This window comes from Schistocerca gregaria, chromosome 1 (genome assembly GCF_023897955.1).
Source record: "Schistocerca gregaria isolate iqSchGreg1 chromosome 1, iqSchGreg1.2, whole genome shotgun sequence".
Taxonomy (NCBI): Eukaryota; Metazoa; Arthropoda; class Insecta; order Orthoptera; family Acrididae; genus Schistocerca; species Schistocerca gregaria.
The window spans coordinates 235595467-235621021 of NC_064920.1; positions in this window are offsets into that span (position 1 = coordinate 235595467).

Sequence of the window (25555 nt, forward strand, 5' to 3'; positions counted from 1 at the left end):
ACTGGCGCCTTCTTGCTCTGTCCCTAAGCGGAAAGAGGGGTTCAAAGGGTTCAAATGGCTCTAAGCACGCTGGGCCTTAACATCTGAGGTCATCAGTCCCCGAGATGTAGATCTACTTAAACCTAATTAACCTAATGACATCACACACATCCGTTCCCGAGGCAGGATTCGAACGTGCGAACGTAGCAGCAGCGCGGTTCCGGACTGAAGCGCCTAGAACCACTCGGCCACAGCTGCTGGCCGTAAAGAGGGGAGTGCTGTAGCCAGAAGTCCCTCTGCAGGTACGATTCACTGAGTGATGCTTCCCAGAAATACTGACACAGCCAGGTCGCTGCACCGAACATTTATGGCCTGCAATACATCTCTCCCCCTGTCCTCTATCGTCCCCACTACGGGTACAAGTTCTCTACAGGCTACACATGCAGTTATAAAACACTAAGCCCACAATTTCCTCATGTAAAAATGTCATAAACCTCACATTGCAAATGTGGTGTTAGGGAACACTGAGATGATGACCTAAAGTGAGAGAGTGGCGTGCCATCTCTCACTATGACGTCATAACTATTGAGATACATGAAAAACTAGCTGTTTCGTACATTGGAGCTCAATTCTTTAAGGACTAGCGGTGGGATCTTTAATGGAGGCAGCTCTTCTTCTAAAGTGGAGATACGTAAATTGTTCCTGTGATCTGACGTGAATTAAATAGACACTCTCCATAATAACGAACCAAGAATTCATTGATTGCCAAATGAAACAAACATAACATTAATTTGGTTTATTACATTAAACTTACTCATAAAATATTTAACAAGCAATAATAATATTTAAGTAAAACTCTGCATATCTCAAGAGAGAATGTGGGATAAGGTTCTTACAATCTTGTGAATGAAATAACTGCAGTCACAAAATTGTGTCCTTATATTAGTATGGAGCAAAGGAGCGAATGCATTGCATTTATGGCTGGACCTGAAACCAAACTGTTGATCTGAATCCGAATGCATGCCTTCAAAGTGAAGCTTGAAGTTACTGAATCTGTATAAAAATGGCTTAACTGTCTCTATGCATGCTTTCGTGGTCCCATCTCAATCTCACCACAGCGAACTGTAGGTGGAGGTTGAAGTGTCTACCGAATCACTTATTGGTGGCACACAAACTATCGTGACCAACAGCTAAGTCAAATGAGCCTAAAAGATTTTTAAATACCTTCTCTCGTTTGCTCTGGGATGAAGGCTCCTGCAGATCAAGTGATGAAGGGTCTTCGCAAGCAAGACTTGAAGTGATTTTGTATTGAATGCTTACTAAAACGAATACTTAAGTTTCTGAATTTTGCACTTTATACTCTGTTCGGACTGGCTGTGCTACGGGTCTTCTGAGCGTCAGCCTGTAAAAATATTCCTTCGAAAAAGCTACGCCCCTTGCCTGAGATTTTCTTCAGGCAATTAACCAGTAATGTGTGTTCTACCATTCTCTCTCTCGACTTGTTTGCATTAGCCAATGCTGGCAATTCTTATGTTGCATAAACATTTAGTTTTTGTGAATTCATTATTCGGCAGTCTCATGTTTCAAGGGCACCCCAAGCTGTAGCTTATTATTCCATTTTCTAGATGTTATCAGTAGTGTCTGGCGTGTTCCAAGAAAACACAGCTTTCTACGTGTTTTGCAAAATAGCTTCTTCCAAGACCTTGCCACAAAGAGCGCTCCTTCTCCTTCAACTTCTGTGCCATAAAAGGGTCACTGCTGTAGGACACACGCCACAGAAGATCGTATCTGTGTTGTCTGCTGTGGGTGCAGCGCCCAAGTGTGGTACTACAAAAGAGTGTCCAATGGATTTCCTGGTACTGACATACGCTTCTCTGGTGCATCCCTCCGAGACGTGCTCCGATGGTGATCCCTTGCTTTCCGACGTGACTCTGCTGCCATTTCGTCTCAACCGGCTTTGAACGTCCTCTTAATTGAATAAAATGTAAATTACGATAACTGGCTACCAGCAGTCACTATAACAGTGACACCTCTCAGTGTCGATTAAATATTCCGATCTGATGGGTCTTTATATTCCGATTTTATATACGTTATGGTACAGGTTTGGAAAGAAAAGGTCAGGTAAAAGCTTGCTCTCTAAATGTATGTTCGCTGCTGCCACTTGACGGAAACCACTCGTAACAAAAATGGACAAACTGAGGACCAGTGGTCACTTCTCAAATAGAAGTTACAATCACCTGACACAGGTAGTGAACATGTAAACACACGTGGCTTCATTTTAGAAGAATAATAGACGAATCACAAGATAAATATGTACTGAGCATAATATAAGGAGTGAATAAAGAGTTTCCATCGAAAGCTATGTAACACATCACTCCAGAATCAGTATTCTAAACAGACAATATCGTAATGAGCACTGAGGCAATCAACCCACTGATGAACCAGGTTGAAGATACCCGTTTGGTAAAATACCATGTCTTGATGCGTGAAAAAATGCATAGCTGCTTGCTGTACATCCTCGCCAAATACAAATCGTCGACTCATCGGGGCCTTTTCATGGGACCGAAAGTGTGATAATACCATAGGGAGACATCAAGAGATAGGGTGGGTGCTGGTCTCCGAATTAAGTTTGCGAAACTTCGGTGTTACGACATCAGCGATATGGGTATGTGCGTTACCATAGAGCACAGCACTCCTTGTGGCACCATTGACAATGGTGGATTTCGTCATACATGTTGCCCCATACACATTCTTTACTCTCCGATTGATGTCTACGGGTATTTGTTCTTCGGAAGTAAGAAAAGAATATCAGCACGTTGAACTGTTTGGACGCATTTGGTAATAACGTCGCCATAGATCACGTTTCTACAGCTTTGAAATTTGTGGTAAGTTCCTATGGGACCAAACCACTGAAGTCATCGGTCCTCCACAATTACCACATATACGTCGAGAAGACGTGAATGCCACACTAATCCCTTGTCTGCAGATCGGTGCTTATATACCAGATTCGGAATCGCACTAAGTTGCGTGTACGCTGCAGCAACGCCCTCAAACAAACTTTGTGATCGCCCCCTACAGTCAAAGATGGCATAGATATATTTCAGGACCCCCCTTTTTTTCTTCAGGAAACAATGCCTAGTATGCAATGGCAGCAAAGTAATGCAGATAATCAGAGATTAGTTGTAAAGTATTCGTCTGCTGGAAGGACAATGCGTCAATATTTCAATAACTGGCGTGGGAAGCGTTATCTCAGGACTATTTCTGAATCCACAAGGCAGCTACCAGTGACATAAAAACCAGAGTCTAAACATATGTTAACGACACGGGAAACGAAGCATATAACAGCAAAGCAGAAGTTGAAATTCTAGAGCTTAATTAACGTTGATTAAAAATTTCCGAAGACTTCATTGCATCTATTTGTAAATTTCTTTTATGTCGGGCCAGGCCACACGTCTGTGCTTAGTGGCAAACTATAAGTATACTAATGTCCCATGAATAGTCTTTAACGCATGGACTGTAAACGATTCTGTGTTAGAAACACACTGTGACCAACTAAACTATCGTCAGGAGCATCATATTCCAGAAAAACCGCTGTATAGTAGCTCTCCAGTTGCGGTGATAGACTCGCCTTGCGAAAGGTTCTTCATGCAGTGCTGTAAAGGTTAGGTTACTGCCATTTTCATTACCTTTCTGTATAAGCCACCAGCTACACCATTAAGAACAATCAAAGATTTTTTAGTGGAGATCGCTTTTGATTCCCGAAATTTTTGTATTTACAAGTCTATATTGTCGATCTGAGCTTGATCCACTTGTATCTTCCTTCAGCTGGCCGATTACTTTAGTGTATTAGAAACACTAAGAATAATTTGTTTTCTTTCGCTCGCCACTCCTAACACCATGACGAATGCCGGAGAAATGATGACACGGGAAGTACGAGGGCAGGAGGGTTCGCGACACCACATTTCACAGATAGTGGTTCAAATGGCTCTGAGCTCTATGGGACTTAACATCTATGGTCATGGGACTTAGAACTACTTAAACCTAACTAACCTAAGGACAGCACACAACACCCAGTCATCACGAGGCAGAGAAAATCCCTGACCCCGCCGGGAAGCGAACTCGGTTACCCGGGCGTGGGAAGCGAGAACGCTACCGCACGACCACGAACTGCGGACTCACAGATAGTGGCAATGCTCAACAACGATACGCAATTTAAAACAGGACATTATTTATGCCGCACCATCCAGAAACTACCAGGGATGGGAAGTTCAAGTAGGTGCAGGTTCAGATTCTGATCAGTACGTAACTAAGTATTGCTACAGCTGGACGTCTGTGTTACTTTATCGTATGTAATATCAGGTATTGTATAAATGTACTGTTCGATGTGTAGGTCGTTTTTGACAAGCTAAAACTGTGTTTTAATATTCGAAACGAAAGCAGTGTCCTAGAAAACCATTTGCTAGCCCAATGCTGAACTGTTTAATGTAAGTATTATTCCATAGGGTTAGACTAATTAAGAATTTTGTATTAAAATGGTATTTAGAAAATCCACTCTCAGTAACCAGGATTTGTATTGTTTTAAACGTGTAGTATGAGGATATGTACCGATGCACATGCTGCTATTTCAGGCATATTCTGAGGCCAAACAACGTTCTCTGCACATTGTTTTCGCTGTGGTCTTCACTCCGGATACTGTTTTGATGTTAATTTCCAATTTAGTCTATCCTGTTGCTTGCTGTATTCATCTCTTGGTCTACCTCTACGATTTTAACTCCCCACGCCTCCTTCCAGTAATGTCTCAGGATGTGTACTATCAACCAATTCCTTCTTTTAGTCAAGTTGTGCCACAAATTTCATATTTCTCCAATTCGATCCAGTACCTCTTCATTAGTTACGTGATCTACCCATCTAATCTTCAACATTCTTCCGTGTAACCATACTTAAAACTATTCTACTCTTTTGTTGTTTAAACTATTTATTGTCCATTTTTCACTTCCAGACATGGGTGCCCTCCAGAGGAACACTTCCAGAAAACATTTCCTAACACTTAAACCCATATTCGATGTTGTCTTCCACAGAAACGCTTTTCTTGCAAATGCCATTTATATCCCTTTTTCTCCGGCCATTAACTGTTAATTTGCAGCTCAGATAGCAAAACTCATCAATTACTTTGAGTATTTCGTTTCCTAATCTAATTTCCTCAGTTTCGAGTGAATTACACTTCATTCCATTATCTTTGTTTTGCTTTTGTTAATGTCAACATTACGTCCATTCTATCTTCCAACTACACTCCTGGAAATGGAAAAAAGAACACACTGACACCGGTGTGTCAGACCCACCATACTTGCTCCGGACACTGCGAGAGGGCTGTACAAGCAATGATCACACGCACGGCACAGCGGACACACCAGGAACCGCGGTGTTGGCCGTCGAATGGCGCTAGCTGCGCAGCATTTGTGCACCGCCGCCGTCAGTGTCAGCCACTTTGCCGTGGCATACGGAGCTCCATCGCAGTCTTTAACACTGGTAGCATGCCGCGACAGCTTGGACGTGAACCGTATGTGCAGTTGACGGACTTTGAGCGAGGGCGTATAGTGGGCATGCGGGAGGCCGGGTGCACGTACCGCCGAATTGCTCAACACGTGGGGCGTGAGGTCTCCACCGTACATCGATGTTATCGCCAGTGGTCGGCGGAAGGTGCACGTGCCCGTCGACCTGGGACCGGACCGCAGCGACGCACGGATGCACGCCAAGACCGTAGGATCCTACGCAGTGCCGTAGGGGACTGCACCGCCACTTCCCAGCAAATTAGGGACACTGTTGCTCCTGGGGTATCGGCGAGGACCATTCGCAACCGTCTCCATGAAGCTGGGCTACGGTCCCGCACACCGTTAGGCCGTCTTCCGCTCACGCCCCAACATCGAGCAGCCCGCCTCCAGTGGTGTCGCGACAGGCGTGAATGGAGGGACGAATGGAGACGTGTCGTCTTCAGCGATGAGAGTCGCTTCTGCCTTAGTGCCAATGACGGTCGTATGCGTGTTTGGCGCCGTGCAGGTGAGCGCCACAATCAGGACTGCATACGACCGAGGCACACAGGGCCAACACCCGGCATCATGGTGTGGGGAGCGATCTCCTACACTGGCCGTACACCTCTGGTGATCGTCGAGGGGACACTGAATAGTGCACGGTACATCCAAACCGTCATCGAACCCATCGTTCTACCATTCCTAGACCGGCAAGGGAACTTGCTGTTCCAACAGGACAATACACGTCCGCATGTATCCCGTGCCACCCAACGTGCTCTAGAAGGTGTAAGTCAACTACCCTGGCCAGCAAGATCTCCGGATCTGTCCCCCATTGAGCACGTTTGGGACTGGATGAAGCGTGGTCTCACGCGGTCTGCACGTCCAGCACGAACGCTGGTCCAACTGAGGCGCCAGGTGGAAATGGCATGGCAAGCCGTTCCACAGGACTACATCCAGCATCTCTACGATCGTCTCCATGGGAGAATAGCAGGCTGCATTGCTGCGAAAGGTGGATATACACTGTACTAGTGCCGACATTGTGCATGCTCTGTTGCCTGTGTCTATGTGCCTGTGGTTCTGTCAGTGTGATCATGTGATGTATCTGACCCCAGGAATGTGTCAATAAAGTTTCCCCTTCCTGGGACAATGAATTCACGGTGTTCTTATTTCAATTTCCAGGAGTGTACTTCCTGCCTCTGATGGTATTACAGAGTCATAGGGAAACTCAAAGTTCTTATTCCTTCTTCCTGAACATCCTACTGCAAATTTTTCTTTCGTTCACCGCTTTTTTACAGACTAGATAACATCCACTATTATTTGAAAAAATTGCCTCTTTTATTTTTAATCACCACCATGTCATTTTTGTACCAATTTCGTGGTAATAATGATTCTCTCGAGTTTTGTGACTTGGTAGATAAGATTTCAATTTCGAAAAGCTGTCCATTATGAAAAGTATAAATACAATTCAAGTTAAACACAGATTGCCAACGTTTACATAACCACATAAACAACCATTTTGCACATTGGAAAATATGAAAAGTAGATCTTTCAACGTGGTTAGTGGATATACGACTTCAAGGAAATATTTAATGCTTGTTTGATCCAATGGTGTGTAGTATAACCTAATCCAACTTTTCGTTAATTTTAAGCATGTAAGCCAGAGAAACCCGTGTCTATGGCGCCATTTGTTATGAGTTTGATAATACCACCACCCTAAAGCCAGCGGCATGACACTGGAGGTATCAATCAGCCTACGCCAGTCGCCCACAGTTGCTTACAACCTGTGGCAAGTAAAGTTGAGTACATTTTTATGTATATTTTGGCATCAGTCTTAAAAATATAGTGAATATACTATTTTTGATCATGTCCAACTTTGTTGTACGAATGTTCAAATGTGTGTGAAATCTTAGGAGACTTAACTGCTAAGGCCATCAGCCCCTAAGCTTGCACACTACTTAACCTAAATTATCCTAAGGACAAACACAAACACCCATGCCCGAGGGAGGACTCGAACCCCCGCCGGGACCAGCCGCACAGTTCATGACTGCAGCGCCCTAGACCACTCAGCTAATCCTGCGCGGCGATTTATTGTACGACAGTTCATATTTTATTCAAATGATCAGATGGGGTATAATGTGCCAACACGATGTTTATGCGAGGAGTTGCTTGAAGTGGATGAAAACCATTATCTGCGATGCATGTACACATTAAAGATACGTAAATTTGCTTAAAATTATTTCATTTTGCCATTATGAACATGTTTCTTTCATTTTATAATCAAAATTGGTCATGAACTGTATTTAATCAGTAAAAACTTATTTCGAAGGCAGCATAATTTTCATTTTTTCACGTTCTTTTCCCTTTTACTATCCACAATAAATATCATTTTTAGATAGTTAATAATATACTATGTTTTTCCTTGTGGTAATAGGTCTTGAGCATACTGTGTTAAATTTTTAGCTATTTATATGCAGCACAAAAATGTTACCATTTTTTTCTAAAAAACAATATTATTAACCAGTTTTTGGTTACGTGCCCTTAACAACTTTAAAAACTAAGCTTCAGAGAAAGTCTGAAAAAATTTCAATGAAAATAATATTGAATAGATGTTTTGTTATAACAATTGTTGTCGCGCCGGCCATAGTGGCCGAGCGGTTGTAGGAGCTGCAGTCTGGAACCGCGCGACCGCTACGGTCGCAGGTTCGAATACTGCCCGGGCATGGATGAGTGTGATGTCCTTAGATTAGATAGTTTTAAGTAGTTCTAAGTTCTAGGGGACTGATGACCTCAGCAGTTAAGTCCCATAATGCTCAGAGCCGTTTGAACCACTTGAATTGTTGTCGCTAGGGTTTGATTCACCCATGTGTGACAAGTACGTCATTGTGTTAAGTAAGGTTTAAGGTAAGTAGTAAATAAACATTCTTTTCCAAATTGTATCATTTAAATAAATGCTCACTCTCGTAAATTCCTAGTATCAGCACCTAAACCTTCACACTGTTGTTACGTAGGTCTGACCAGTGCACAATGCATGTTCATAATAGTCACTTCAGAACAACCGCACAAGTCACTGCTGTGTGTGCTTAAACCATTCTACTGACAGCCGCTACTGCGCTGCCTATCGTTACGTAACCTTACGTGTCCGCACATCCGGCAAAGGCACGGGCCGTCACAAGCGACAGCTCGTAAGTCAGGGAGAACAGCAACAATAATGACTAGCAGAAAGGAAGGAACCGCCCAATATTCTAATTTGGCGACAGAGAAAAACGCATGGCTAATGTTTCTAACATGAACATTTTTGGTTAACTGAATTTACGGTTAATCAGGATTTATATAATCAATGCACATTTTTATGTTCCGGTTTGAAGAATTGAATCTGAAACATGTAAACCGATGCTCGCTGAAAGGAAAGTTAGTTTCCTGTTCCTTTATTAGTACAATCGAGCAGCTCCTAATGTATCGGCGTCAACGGTGGAAACTGATAATTCCGACTCATAGTGGCAAAATATGTTACTTCATTTTTATATGCATGTTTCGTTATGAAGAAATTGTTGCAACAGCGAAATAACGAATCTTTTATCTGTCTGCCTCTCGAGGACGAGGAAATAAAATTATAAGGAATAAAAACAGGCTGCTTCATATCTCGTTGCCTCCACTGTCGAAAGACGGTCGGAGGGCACCGCAGCAACGTATTTCAAGTCGAGCGTAAACAGAATCTTCTTATACAAACACAAACATCTCACGCGTATGTATTTACGAGAGCAACTACATCAAAAAGTCGATTTTCTTACGAATCCAGTTTACTGTGTATCAGAAAAAAAACTTTTAATTGAAAATAAACAACGTAATCTTCCTTTAATGGTATCTTGTATCTGGGAGTTCTCCACTGTGCGTGTTCTCCGGGTCTCACAGACTTCATCTCATTAGAGAAAAGCTCTCGCATTCCTTTGAAGTGCAAATTCTACCGTCTGCGCGCGGGCCCCGCGACAAGGACGGCACGTCGGGGTTGTCGGAGGGGGACAGGAAGGAGACCTTGAGGAGCTGCCGGGGAGACGGGTGGGGGAAAATGGGGGTTGGAGAGGGGACGATGACGAGGAGCAGATGGCGAGATCTCGAGGACAGCGGGAAGAGGCAATGGACGGTCTCTGTAAACCTCTTTCGGCGGAGAATTTCAATCAGTCAGAAATCCGTGTCGCCGGAGTGCCTACAGCCCACGCTCGCTCGCGCCAGCCCGAGTTTTGCCGAAATAAGCAGTTATGTGTCGGGAGCGATGTGGTGGTGGGGGGAGAGGGGGCAGGTAAAGTGGGGGTGGTTGGAGAGAAGCGAGGTTAGGGAGAGGGAGTGGGGAGAAGGAGTGGGGGAGACTCTGGCAGCCGGAGAGGGCCGGTGACACAAAGTACTGCGCGCAGCAGCGGCGCCGACATGTGATTAAACGCGATTCTTGGCCAGGGGAGGGAATGCGCGCAGTTAGAAGCAATCAGCGCGCTTGTAGCGGCTGGCATTTAGCGCGGGCTTGTTCCAGACCGCGCTGCCACATGCCACAGCCCCTTCCGCCGCTGCATCGCTGCTACCGGGCAGAGCACGCACCTTTCCCACCCCTTACTCCAGATCACCGGTGCGTAACCACTTTACGTCGCGCGACCAGTTGTCACACTCTCCCGCACTCGACGGGTTCTGAATAGCCGGTTGCAGGCGTAATGGACTACAACACATCGCTATCGACCGAAGCTAAAACTGAGTTGCAACAGATATTAAATACTTGTCGAGTATTAAATACAACAAATTTCCAATTTTTCTGCAAAATATTATTTTATTTAGTCAGAACTGCCTTTCAGTATCAAACTTATCGCTTCTAGTAATATCTAGCAGTCACACTTTCCAGCAGTCGACAATTTCTGAATTGTGAGCTGTGGAAGTTATGGGCTACAACATATCGCCACGACCGATGCTAAAACTACTGTGAAGTGGATAATAATAAAATTGTCACACTACTGAATGAGACATACTATCGAGAAGTGTAAGTTTGTTAGCCAACCAGAGCTATGGCAATTATATTATGGATACATAAGATGAGCTGGAGACTAGGAAAGAGAGAGTCGGCCTTTGCAGGCCATATTTTAATAGACGAGCTCCCATACGGCGTAGAGTGTGAAATATTACATACTGTCCAACTGGAAATGCGATGCCTGAAAACAAACTCATGGCACAGAATGTCAGATTAGTTTCAAAGAACCAAACTCGGCTTCCTTTTGATCTACTGTTAAATTAAGTTTTAGTTATGCAAATTAGATTGCAGCAGCAAATGTGACTTCATTCTTCATGTACTGGTAAACGTACCAGTATAATTATACGAGTAAAAGCTTTATTTTTCACCAGGTGAGAAATCTGGCTTTGCCCATGTATTTATTAGTAGCTGCGGCCGAGATTTCATGTTCATGGACTTGGTTTTGATTCAGAGAGGGTGATAATTATTGAATTATATGAAATAAAAACATCATTACTCCTAAATGGTTGCGTTAGGACTTTCAAACTACGGGGTTGGCCATGGAGCAAGTTGGGAATTAGTATGCCCTGTATGTTTTGGTTTAGCAGCGAAACCCACTTTTACTTGAATGGACTCGTCAATAAGCAAAATTGGTGCATTTTTGGGACTGATAATCCGTGATCGAGAAATCTCTTCACCCACAACGGCTGATTGCGTGGTGTGCAGTGTCCAGTCACGGAATAATCTATGCGATATTCCTTGGTGGCTTGGTGAATACCGAAAGCTACTTGAAGGTTTTGGAAGATGATTTCGTCCGCATTATCCCAGTGACCCTGATTTCGACAAAATGTGGTTCGTGCAAGACGAAGCTCAATCCCATCGAAGCAGGAGAGTGTTTGATATCCCGGAGGGGAACTTTGGGGACCCCATTCTGGCTCTGGGGTACCCAGAGGCCACTGGCATGGGCTTCGATTGGCCACCACATTCTCCGGATCTAAACACATGCGACTCCTTTTGATGGGGCTGCATTAAAAATAAGTTGTACAGCAATAATCCTAAATCAGAATATCTGTAGTGACATTTACATGGGATATAAAGCGTATGCATGCCGTAGTTTGTAACCAATTTACATTTTTTCATACAGTTCAATAATTTCCACCTTACAAATCTTCGTTGTATACGTCGTGTGAAGTAATATGATTCAGGCCTCAACATGCAGCGTCTGTATTTCTGCTTTGATAATGGTCATCGGCCAACGTTGACCATACTCTGGTGCAAGGGGGTGGGTCGCCAACCCAGCCCCCACCCTCCTGGCTCTCAGGTAAGAAAGAAAGATAATGTACTCATGTGGTTTCCTTCCAAGGAAATGATTGAAAAGTCGGTACAACGCAGGTATTTAACAAGGTCGGATATGGACCTTTTTAATGGCTACTTGCAAGTCGCCATTCGTCATCCAAAATATTTAAAATACTCCACGTTCCCTGGTCTTGCCCGCCCTCCTCCCTGCAAGCTATCGTAAGGGCGCTATTGGCCACGGCATAACACAACCTTATTTGTAATTATACACATTAATAGTGAAAATTGCTAGGGATAAGTGGGTTTCGCATTATAAAAACCCGCTTGCTTGGGCCACGTCAAAATTTCGGCTTCTATGACATTACGTAGGAGTCAATTAATATTAAGCCTTTGCGAATGAAGGGCTCTGAGGTGAGAGATGACCCTTTTCACTGCCGTATGATTCCGAAAATACATCTGTCACTTACTTTAAAAAGCTAACAGTTTGGTCTGTTGGTTCTCTGGTTTACAATTAAACTAATAAGGCCATCTATTGGGTCCTTGGTCTACTTTGTGGCGACGATAACACTGAGCAGACGAAAATTCTGAAGTACGATATTCTATTCTTCCGTCCCTCAAGTTTGTGGTTGTGTTTTTGGTACACCCTGTATAAGAAGGATGAAACATAGGGCCCGCAAAATTACAATGCATTGTCCTTAACAACGGTCTGCTGTAGAATTCTTCAAGATGTCCTCAGTCCGTACGCAACAAATTATATACAGACCCTTCTGTTTACAAGTCGCCATAGACTTAGAAAGCATTGCTCGTTCGAAATTTAGCTTGCCCTCTTTGCGCACAACATCTTGTGAACCATGCGTGAAGGGTAACAGGCAGTTTCCATATTCCTAGATTTCCGGTAAGCTTATGACACGGTGACCCATTGTAAACTGTTAACGAATCTGCGATCATACGGAATCGATTTCCAGTTAAGTGAGAGGCTCGAAGACTACTTATAGTACGTTGTCCTCCACGGATAGTGCTCATCAGACACAGGGGCATCCTCAGAGGTGTCTTATGGAAGTGTGATAGGCACCGCTTCTTTTTCCGTACATACATAAATTATCTGACAGACGCAGTGAGTAGCAATCTGTGGCTGTTTGCTGATGGCGCTATGGTTTATAGAAACGGGTTGTCGTTGAGTTCCTGTGGGGTACAAGACGACTTGAACAAAATTTCTAGTTGGTCTGATTAATGACAGTCGCGGTAAATGTAGAAAAATATAAACTAATGGCCACGAGTAGAAAACGCAAACCCATAACGTCCGATTGGAATGTTAATAAGGTGTTGCTTGACAGAGTTGTAATGATTAAATATCTTGAAGAAACGTTGAAAAGTGATGTGAAATAGAACGAGAAGGTATGGACGGTAATAGGAAAGGCGAACGGTCGACTTCAGTTTACCATGTAAAAACATAGTTAAATCTATAATTGCAGCTAGACGCTAATTTATTTGTAACTGCAAATCATGACACGACTGTTCCCACCATCCACTATGATGTATGTAAAAAAATTACCGCGTTACTGTTTTCTTATCATGCTCTCGGGGGCTGTGTGGTGTTTTTGTGTGTGTGTCCAACAGTTAAGATTTTGAAACAGTGGAAGAATGTTGCCACCATTCGCTCTTCTTTTTCTCGTATATCCTTAACATCCTTCGCCAGTTCACCAATATGCGCATTGCGTAAAATCTGAGTGGCATTCACATTTGTAATGTACTAGTGTTTTGTATATTAAATGCTTTGTAGATAAACTGTGGTTAAACAGTGTTCTGCTAATGAGTCGGCAATTGCTTATCTGAAGAATGACATTTTTCTGAAAGACTGTGAGCAATCTTTTGTTTTTATTTTCGAGCACTGCCCATTTTCAAGAGTGTCTCTAGTAACATATGTAGCTACAACGTTGTCATTAATTTAAAAATCACGTACCATCCAAAAACGTGCATCAATGAAGACGATGTAGCCACATGTCAGTAGAGGTAGACTTGAGAATGGGCAATGCCCGAAATCGATAGTGTGAAACATAAGAGAATTTGTATGCAGTCTGGTGAAACAATGTCATTCTTAAAATTTATTGAGGCTGTGGGGCCCACGCAGAAGAAAATGATTAACTGATTATTCCACTTCTTCTCTGTACATCTTGTTCAGTCATATACGAATACAGTATGACTGGTTCTATCTAGGACTAATAATTATTCCTGTAAAAATAGGTATATCATTTTTGAATTACTTACATTGTATAAGTTTTGCGTATCTGTAGGATAATAACTAGTTACCAGTGTGTGCACCAGGTAGATTTTAGCAGAATAATAGAACACTGCTAAACGTTTTATGAATATAATTTCTTCGTCATACGCAGATTTTAAAATTTAACAACTTACGTAAATTATAAGGTCTTAAGACAGTGTGCTACGGGCTCATAAGCATTTCTATAATTTCTTTCTGCACCATACTCTGATATTCATTTCATTGATACGTATTAACACTGAAGTGAAACACGTAGAATAAACAGAGCTGGATGCTTGCCGGTAGCAGCCAGTGTAGTTCTGCATCTGCTGGAGTACAGGCTACCCTTCGTGATTTATTGACCCTGTTTATACATACTGATAAGACGAATATCGAATTACATTAATCTGGAACAGCTCTATCGAATGGCATGTACAATTCCGCTTCAAAATCATTTTGTTTACAATCAGAAACAAACAGACTTTTCCCGTTCGACACTAGGCATTGAATGACAGAAGCGCTGTTTGTTTGGTCTTACTCGAGCTACACATTACAGAAACGGAACTGCATATATCTGCTGCGAGACGTCCGATTTATGTAAAAGAAGGACAATCACATCTTGTAAAAGTAGTGTGTGTCTTGTTTTACGAACTCAGCATTTTGTTAGACCGTTGTTTGCCAAACGCAAGGATCCAGGACCGATTCCAAGTAAGGCAAATATTTTAATCTATTATTATTATTATTATTATTATTATTACTATTATTATTATCATTATTATTATTATTATAAATCGACAACGGCCTTGCCGCAGTGGGTACACCGGTTCCCTTGAGATCACCGAAGTTAGGCGCTGCTGGGCGTGGCCGGCACTAGGATCTGTGATCATCCAACCGCCATGCGCTGTTGCCATTTTTCGGGGTGCACTCAGCCTCATGATGCCAATTGAGGGGCTACTCGACCGAATAGTAGCGGCTTCGGTCCAGAATACCATCACAACGACCGGGAGAACGGTGTGCTGACCCCACGACACTCCTATCCGTATCTTCCTCTGAGGATGACACGGCGGTCGGATGGTCCCGGTAGGTCACTCATGGCCAGAAGACGGAGTGCTTCTTTTATTATAAATACTGTTATTATTATTTTAGGTTATGTAATATGTACACTGCAATGTTAACTGTTAACGTAATCTCTGATGACTGGTTACATCTAAAAGACGACGTAAAGACCCTAACACGGCTAGTACATGAAACAAATACGTCAATTAAATGAGGAACACTTGCAACAGCAGAATTTCTGAAATACGAAGTTGTACATGTAAAACGAGCACTACAGAGTTTATCTATTCCTAATAGCTACTCCCACAGCTACAGACTAAAGGTACCCTTTAGCGGCCACTCACATTCGGAACCAGAACTGAAGCTAATTGTTGTGGTTGGCCGGAGAGCCAACACAAGGTTACTGGCGCCTTGCTAGGTGGTAGCAAATAACGTGGCTGAAGGCTATGCTAACTATCGTCTCGGCAAATGAGAACGTATATGTCAGTGAACCATCGCTAGCAAAGTCGGCTGTACAAGTGGGGCGAGTGCTAGGAAGTCTTTCTAGACCTGCCGTGTGGCGGCGCTCGGTCTGCAACCACTAATAGTGGCGACACGCGGGTCCGACGTATACTAACGGACCGCGGACGATTTAAAGGCTACCACCTAGCAAGTGTGGTGTCTGGCGGTGACACCACACTAATAATGCAGTTCGTCCTATTGCACCGCTTGTTTTAGACTTCAGGGACATGAAGACGAGACGTAACACAATATCCTTTTGCCAGGGATTTATGTTCTCCAGTTCTGTTTCGAACCACTGACGTTACGTTTGACTGTAATGAACACTTGTCGTTCAGGAACATGTACTTAGTTCCATTACTCAACCATTATTGTAGCCATTTACATTTTTGAAAACCTATTCCACACGCTTGTCCCTTTGTTAATAGTTTAGGAATCATCATGGCTTAATCCCTACAGCCGAATAAATAACGTCCAATACTGTTAATGCTAACACAATTTATTGAGCGTACATATTCTAAGTGTTCAAAAGAAAGTGTTCCATATTCGTACAGGAGACAGTGTCCTCTGATTAAAATCATTAAAATATGTCTAATAAACATATACGAAGAAACATAATGAGATTTACTTATGGGCCATCCCTACTACGTGGCGGGAACATTGTAATGGTCGAATAAATAGCTTTCGTTTGAGGGCGCTGCTACAGCGTATATGCAACCTGGGGCAACTCTGGTGCGACATTTAGGCGAGGGATTAGTGTGGCATTCATGTCTTTCCGACATGGGAGCGGTAAATGGGGAAACGTGAACTATGTTGACGCTGTTACCAAATGCATCCAAACAGTTATGTCCTCTTGGCTGCCGAAGGACAAACTCCGGTAGACATCCATCAGAGAATGAAGAATATATATGTCGACAGATTGTCTCTCGAAAATCACACTTGTAGAATTGTGCGCCAAGTTTCATGCTGGTCGCGTTTCGACACAAGAAGTCTGTCGATCTAGGAGGCCAGCCTCGTGCAAGTGGGACACAATCGAAATACCCGTCCTATCGATCTGACTTTTCCTCTTCGCTCCATTAAAAAAGTCCTTGAGGGTTCGACGATTCCTCTTGGACAGAATATACAGCAGGCGTTCGTGAACTTCTTCACGCTGCAGACACGGTGTTTTACCACTCGGGTATCTTCAGGGGGATGTTTGCCTCAGTGCTCGCGGAGATTTTGCCTGGACCGTATGGCACTCGAACGGAAACTTTTTGATGGTCCTTTATATAACTCCTTTATATAACTGGCCTGGAAAATACTTCATATGCAACTCAAATTACGTATACGCCGCGCATGAGAATATTGTAAGTTAGATGGTCTGACCTAAATTGGATGAAATATTTTCCGTTCTAGTTTTATTTTCCTCACGCTGTGTAAGATTCAAATGGCTCTAAGCACTATGGGACTTCACATCTGAGGTCATCAGTCCCCCGGACTTAGAACTACTTAAACCTAACTAACCTAAGGACATCACACACATTCATGCCCGAGGCAGGATTCGAACCTCCGACCGTAGCAGCCGCGTGGCTGTATAATAGTGATCTGTTGTTTGACACTACAGAGAGCGCTCACTGTGGTTACCCCTCACTCATGCATATCCTTCCGCCCTCCTCAAAGATTCACTAACTTCTGCGAAGAGTGCAGATCGCCTCGTATTAGGTGACATGCTTGGAACAAATACTCTACCGAGTATATTGTACGTGGGTGTGAAATACACTGATCTTTTAATTGGCCTTGTAGCCAGAAGCTAAGGGATTAATGTAAAGAGAAGCAAAGACTATGCCACTGGGCAACCTCAACCAATCATCTGTGTTAATCGTTTCTGTTAGGTGCTGTTGGTCTAGTAGTAGTAGAAACACCATGCTTTGTGTTTCAGGGGTGACGTTCTTTAATACCAGTAGTAAAGTGTCACACAGCAGCTGTTGATAAACAGCACGTGCTGATTTGTACGACTACTATAATCACTGTTTACTCATTGGTACTGGCTCTGAGCACTATGGGACTTAACTTCTGAGGTCATCAGTCTACTAGAACTTAGAACTACTTAAACCTAACTAACCTAAGGACATCACACACATCCATGCCCGAGGCAGGATTCGAACCGGCCACCGTAGCAGTCACGCGGTTCCGGACTGAGCGCCTTAACCGCGAGACCACCGCGGCCGGCTCATTGGTACTGAAGCTACACTGATGCCTTGATTTCAGGATTGCTAGAGGATATGCATGTGCCCGTATATGGTTATTGTGGTAATGTATACCGTAGGCTGAATGAATCAACCCATTTCCGTAAAGGCAGGGTGGGCAACATACAACTGGTTTCAAAACATTTCATGAACGTTGAAAATGGCCTGTCAAACTGGACTCCGATTTTTGTCTCCAATCTGCGAAATAATCTTTGCAGTATTCAGCAGAGACATCTAGTGGTCAGTTTCGATTAGTGGTGAAAAATCTTTGAGCTACCTTTTCGCGTCACCATTTAACCGTGTTTGTGTCTCTAAAGGCTGCTAGGGCAGTCAACCAATGGGAACTGCTGGTAGTTGTTGGGACCACGACGCCGTGTAAGTTCGAATTGGGCATTCTTTTGTATCGTATTGTTTGTGCGAAACAGTACAGATGTTCCGTAATGTTTAGAATTTTGGTCGAGATCTTTCCAGCTACTCCGCCATCGTGCTTAATATGCAACAAGTGATACACTTGAGTGCTGTGATACAAATATTCGAACGGTTGTTACGCAATAATTCCAGGTGCAAAATGTGCAGTGGATTGTAATGTAAATTGGTATTCACGAATATGGTGCCATAAAGACTCAACTAGCTCTTTTGAGAAGCTGATTTATGGGATTGAGTAATGCTATTCAATTCTTCGTAATCCTCTTCTGAATTGTGAATTGATTACTGTCTTTCTGGAAGACATATCTAGAAAATCTTCTTTTTCATGCCTTTCATTAGAACTTCAATTTATGTTACGTTTGATGAGAAGCGATGTGAGTTTTCTTATATATTTTCACAGTTTCAGAATGAAACAGTTACTGTATTCAGTGGTCCTGCATGTTACTTTTTCCTTTTTGAGCTATTCATTTATTCTTGACCATAAGCTAGCTACATGTTGGCGTGTCGTTGCCTTGTCGACACGTATTGCGAAGATCGTTGTCCGTTCAGTGCAAGGTCAGTGTGCGAATTTTAAAATTCTTCGCTCGTGCACAACTATTTCAATTCATTAATGCTGAACACCTCGCTTTGTCCGAAGGTAGCTTATAGGTGCATTTAGGCAACGTTTGGACGCTGTACTGCTATGGAGATTACTGCGAGTATGTTTAGATTAAGCTTTTGAATTACCTCTTGTTTCTGTTGGTTTGATGAAGTGCCATTTTCAGTCCCAATCAGTAATTACAATGAGAAGTAAACTTACTCGTAGCACTGCTTTTGGCTACAAGCTAAAAGCATCGACATAATATAGTTTTTGGGTAGGACTTCATTCCTGTTTACTGAATAAACCACTGTTGAAATGCCCTGCTAATCCCGCAGGAGAGGACAGATAGTGACTTAAATTGTGAAAAGGGGCCAAAATAAGGGGCTGTCAGTTACACACGAACGTACAACTTTATTATTTGATCAAACATTACAAGAGCCCAAAACATTTTTAAACACACAGCCACAATTTTTGGCACTTAATTACCGGCTGTAGGCCACTTTAATTTTAAAAATGCTGAAGGCCAACAACTTAAAACGCAAGAATAATCAGAAATTTAAAAGGCAAGCCTTATCTTAAAACAGTTTTTTAGTTAGGCTGAAGTAAACAAGTTAAATTCAAATCGACTGAAGGCCTAACACTTAAAAACTCCATAAGATAATCTTTTTTTTAAAAAATACCAAAGGCCTTACGTGAAAAAGTTCTTTAATTTAGGTTGAAGGGCTTAAGAGCAAACAACTCAAACTGAAAATCGACTGATAGCCCAAGACTTAAAAATCCAAAAAAACTTTACAGTGCCAAAGGGCTTAAGTGAAAGAGTACTTTAAACTAGGTTGAAGGCCTTAAGAGCAAAACAACTCTAATTTTTAAAAAATCAGCTAGGAGCCATACAAGTACAAACAACAAGAACAAATTTAAAAAAATAGGGCAGTACACACAAGGGCGCTCAAATGTTCGAGTGTCGACCTGTAATTCAAACACTAACGCTTGCTTAGGTGAGACAGGCATTCGGGCCAACCATTCACGATCCGACGACAACTCAACCTACAGACAGTCAACAGACCAATGATCAAGATCAGTTCCGCTCCAAACTTACACCAAAACTCAAATGATGCTAACAGCAGAGACTGTGGAACAACAACAAGAACGGATCACAGACATTCCGTAAGCGGGGACGATCCAAACACACGTCGTCTAATCAGACGACCGACCAAACGGCCAAGCAAGGTCGTTGCCACTCAAACGTTTGTGTGTCGGCAATCGTCGAGCGAGTGATGGCTATCCTATACTTCCTCGCTACACCACGCCAGCCGACCAATTCAGAGCCAGTACCCCGACAACATTTAAATTAACTTGTCAGTCAGATTCACACAAACTACCCACAGTTTCACGAACAGTTGCACGAAGAACTCGACGGCGCTAACGGCAGTGGCTGTGCAGCAACAAGGACGAATCACGAGTCGACACACACAGCAGCCAAATAAGCGATCACCGGCCAAATACGCATCGTCCGACAAGACAAACGACCGACGATGAACCAAAGTCGTCCCCACTCAAATCATGTGTGTCGGTAATCATCGGGTGAGTGATGGCTATCCGCACCTCCCTGGCGTTGCATGCCCCATTGGTGCTACGTCGCGATTGTGCAAAGCGACCAACTGCTACACATCAGTACGGCGACATCACTATAAACAACTGGGCAGTCGACATCACAGGCTACACACAATTTCACAAACACTTGGACGAAGAACGCAACCAATGCTAAAAGAAGGACTGTGCAATCACAAGGACGGACCACGAGTTGAGACACACACTGCCAACCCATAAGCGATCGGCGAGAAAATACACGTCGTCCGGTAAGATGACCAACCGACGATCAACCAAGACCGTTCCCACTCAAACCATGAGTGCCGGCGACAGTCGGGAGAGTCATCTCTATCCGAACCTCACTGCCGCTCCAACCCGACCGAACTTCTGACGCGTCCCAACTGTCCGACTGCCAGGGCCGAACTCCACTTCTGGCGCGTTCCAACTGACGTCTTTGCCCGGTCCGAACTGCACTGCTGGCCCATCTCCAAATGACTGGCAGACACATGACGACCCGTAAATACCATCTTTCGCTCAGAGATGGTACGACATTGCACTTATCGACACGCGCTGCTGCTGCCGCTCACGGAAAAGTAAGGCAGGAAGTTACTGACGCCAGTAAATTAATAGGAAAACGAGGCGTCATTGCCGTAATTATGACAAACAGTAAATGGCCTGGACACAAGTCGTGCACGGCTCAACTGTTCAAAAATGGTTCAAATAGCTCTAAGCACTATGGGACTTAACATCTGTGGTCATCAGTCCCCTAGAACTTAGAACTACTTAAACCTAACTAACCTAAGGACATCACACACATCCATGCCCGAGGCAGGATTCGAACCTGCGACCGTAGCAGTTCCGCGGTTCCGGACTGAGCGCCTGAACCGCTAGACGACCGCGGCCGGCGGCTCAACTGTGTACGGCACTTCTGCAGTGGGCGGTGCGTGTGTGGTGACGCTGTTGGTGGTGGGCAAAAGGCGGAAACGCTCTCGATAATTTAAGAATATAACTTTATTATGTCTTCAATTCTACATCAAGCAGACACGCATCTCTTCGTGAGCACTGGACGGTGCAACTGGCGTCGGTTGCTAGGACGACGCCCGGCAATGCTGCGTCAGGACTACGGCCCGGCACCGGAGGCAATGCCACGACCAGCTGCGACAGTGGAGGGTCCCATTGGAACGACACGGCCAGCGGCAGCTCCGCTGTTGTTCGCGGGTCTCGACTTGCGTCTCATGGACAGGCACGGACGCGCGGCTGACGTCATGAGGCCGAGTCCCTCGCTGCACCTCAGCGTCGGCGGCAACAGGCACGGACAATAGGTCGGCGGATCCGTGGCACCAAGTCCCGTGAAGGTCCCAGAGCGGCGGAAGGTGCAGCCTGATCTCGAACTGGTGACTACTGATGGCGCTGTTCAGTCGTTTCGCGATCCGGCTTCTTGGTGCAACTGCTCGCCGATGATCAAGGACGGCCGGCCGGACGCGGGATTGAACCGTCGTCCTCCCGAATGCGAGTCCAGTGTTTAACCACTACGCCACCTCGCTCGGTGGCTTCTATTCACGTCGCGCATAACGAAGAGATTCGCTCTAGTGTGGTGGCTACTACATGTTTACCTTACCATTATTTGCTGCGCAGGTCAGCTTACCGCTGCGCTCAGCTGTCTTCAGTTCGCAACTCTTCCGTGGAGCTGTTATTGAGGCCTACATGCCGATACAGCGTGGCTGATGGCCAGGGATGTCGCCGCAAAGCTCCACAGCGGTGTCCGTGCTACTTTCAGCCACTTACACTGAATATTTAATACTTTTACCAAAACACTGGGTGGTGCCACTACTTTACCTACTCCTGACGTACAGGTACACAGCTATTAAAATTAATTTAAAGTTTCCTGTCTTCAACAATACGGATGACTTGCTGTGACTGTTTCTTTAATTAGTTGTTGCCAGATCACGTTTCCAGTTCAATAAAAGTTCACTGACATTAATATTTTAGATAATAGCTTAACAGATGATTGCCTTATCTATCAATTCAAAATCGTAATTCATTTTCATATCACAACACACAACTAACAATCAAAAGAAAGGCAAGCCAACTTTCTTCGTTTACCCCGAATGTGGATGATGCACAATGGGTTGCCTATCTTAAGGTGCTTAAATACACTGACAGAAAAAAAAAAAATCGCATCATCAAAGATAATAAATGGAGAGTAATAACATTTCAAGAACACATTTTTCTAGGTAAGATTGGTAACTGATTCACAGGGCATGATCACAGCCTAATGTAAGCATGAGATAAGCCATTGCAAATGTGATATGCTGGAACATCACTGACCTCTGTAACGCCCAGAATGTTGAATGGATGCATGTCAGTATACATGCACTGTGCTGTACAGTTTGTGGGCTGAAGTTCCGATCCTGTTGGACTTGGTCGGTCAATGCAGGGACGGTTAATGCTGCCTTTTGGTTGACGCTGAAGTTGTCGTCCGATGATGTCCCACATGTATTCGATTGAAGACATATCTGGTGATGGAGCAGGCCCAGGCAACATGTCGACACCCAGCAGAGAATGTTGGGTTACAACAGTGGTATGTGGGCTAGAGTTATCCTGTTGGAAAACACCCACAGGAATTCTTTTCATGGGTGGCAGCACAGTAGGTTTAACCATCAGATTGATGTACACATTTTCAGTCAGTGTTCTTAGTATACCCACGAGAGTACTCAAGCTGTCATACGAAATCGCGCCCCAGACCATCATTCTAGGTACGGGTCCAGCGTGTCTAGCACGCAGGTAGGTTGGCAGCAGGCCTTCAACTGGCCTCCTCCTAACAAACACCGGCCATCACTGGCACCGAGGCAGAACCATCTTTCATCAGAAAGCACAACAGACCTCCATCCTGCCCTCCTAGTAGCTCTCACTTAACACCACTGAAGTCTCAAATGGTGATCGTTTGGGGTCAGTGGAATACACGCTACGGAGCGTGCCTCGAATCCGTCCTTGAAGTAACCGATTTTTAACAGTTCGTTGTGTGACTGTGGTGCCAACTGCTGCTCATATTGCTGCGGCAGATGCAGTATGGTGAGCCAGAATCAAATGCCGATTACGATGGTCTTCCCTCTCGGTAGTCTTGATGATGATGGTTATTTTGGGGGGTGTTCAATCTCGCGGTCATAAGTCCCAATTTTTACACAGTCCAATTTTTAAGTCAATCCAATCTTGCAGCTTTCACGAATGACGATGATGAAATGATATGGGCGACACAAACAACCAGTCCCTGGGCAGAGAAAATCCCCAACCCGGCCGGGAATCTAACCCGGGATCCCGTGATCCGGAGGCAGCAATTCTAGCACCAGACCACCACCTTTAGACATGGCCGACGCGATGGAACGTGTCACACAGCTCGCAGAGCACGTGTGCGGTTCGAAGAGCACCAGGACGAGTTTTCCGTACCCCCATAGTCATCAAATCCCCTGATTTACACCCATTCGAGTTTACTTGGGTCCACAACGGTCGGGCTGTACGCGCCATGGATTACCAACCGAGAAACCTAGCGAAGCTGGTCACGGTACATGAGTCGGGATTGCTTCACATTCCTGTCCGTATCTTCCAGAGCACTCACGCTGCATGTCTTGCAGTGGCCCACGTTGCAAAACTGGAAAATGTGGTTGTTCAGAGCTCTGACAAGTGGTCACACAAACGAGACTGGACAGTCTAATATTTGTACATTTTGGGAAGCTTTTCACAGTGTTGACTGAACTACGCTTTTTTAAATTATAAAGATAGTAGTGACAAAATACGGGAATCAGAGGGATACCTACAACTACAGAAATCAGATGGCAGCTTTGAGACTAAGATGATATGAACTGGCAGTAACAGAGAGGGGAAAGGGAAAGGATTGTAGCATATCCCCAGGGTAATTCAATTTGTACGTGGAGCCAGCAGTGAAGGAAACTACATAAAATACGGAAAGAAAGGAAAGGAAGGAGAAATAGCAACGTTGTAGTTTCCTACCAGCAACTGAATTCTATCTACCAAAGAACTTGGAAGCTCATATTAATGTCGTTGACAGCGTTTTTAAAAGATGTTACAAGACCACATCAACAAAAATAAGACATTGTTAATGAAATGTAATCATTTAGCGCTAAGTGAAATAGATAACCAAATGAGACCCAGATGGTAATGGACGAGATGTGCTGCATGGGGACCGAAATAGCTGATGGTGGTAAAACTGTGGAGGACATAAAAGGTAAAATGACAATAGCAAGGAAAGCTTTTCTGAAAGGGAGAAATATTTTACCGTCTAATATAAAATTAAGTATAAGGAATCTTCTTGAAACCATGATTTTGAAGTGTAGGGATATACTTAAGTAGCTTAGCGCCCGCTGTTTTGCTCGCGTAGACGGTATGATCTGCATAAATTTTTGTTGACGTTGTTTAGTGAAATTTTTATGTTGTTTACAAATTGCAACATCATGTAAACCTCTCACGCTAATTACGGCCACAGAAACAAGCTGTTTTTCGAATGTACTTCTGACCAAAAACCGATGATGATAGCTGGAGTCGGAGGTTTTTGCTAAACTTGCCTTTTGGTTTCTTGTGCTGATATTTCCATAAAACTTTCATCCCCGCTCACATATTTCTTTAGAAATCAAACACCAATCCACATAGATTTAATTTTAAAAATATTTAAATATGACTAATATTTTTATCAAAATTTTCAGCTCTTATTTTACTTAATTAGGGGATGAATTTCCAAAAAATACAGAATAACAAGTATTTTTTAATTTATGAATGAGAAGCTAAACACAAATTTCCAGAGAGTTAGTTTAAAAATGATTTCATAATGAAAATTTGACATAAAAATTGAAATAGATTTTGCTTTAAAAAGGCATTTGTAGATCTTTAATAACGATTTCATCAACAACAAAAAAATGCTTCAGCACACTGTTCCTCTCCCATAAGGGTTAAATTTCCAAAACTGCTGAAACACGCATTACTTTATTTCTGACCGAGAAATTAAATACCAGTTTCCTTAGTTACAGTTTCAATATTGCCTAACCAGGAACTTTTCATCCACTATTTTACACCCTTAGGGACGGAATCTCGAAAAATTCCTTCTTAAACGATGCCTACAGTGTAAGATCAACATCG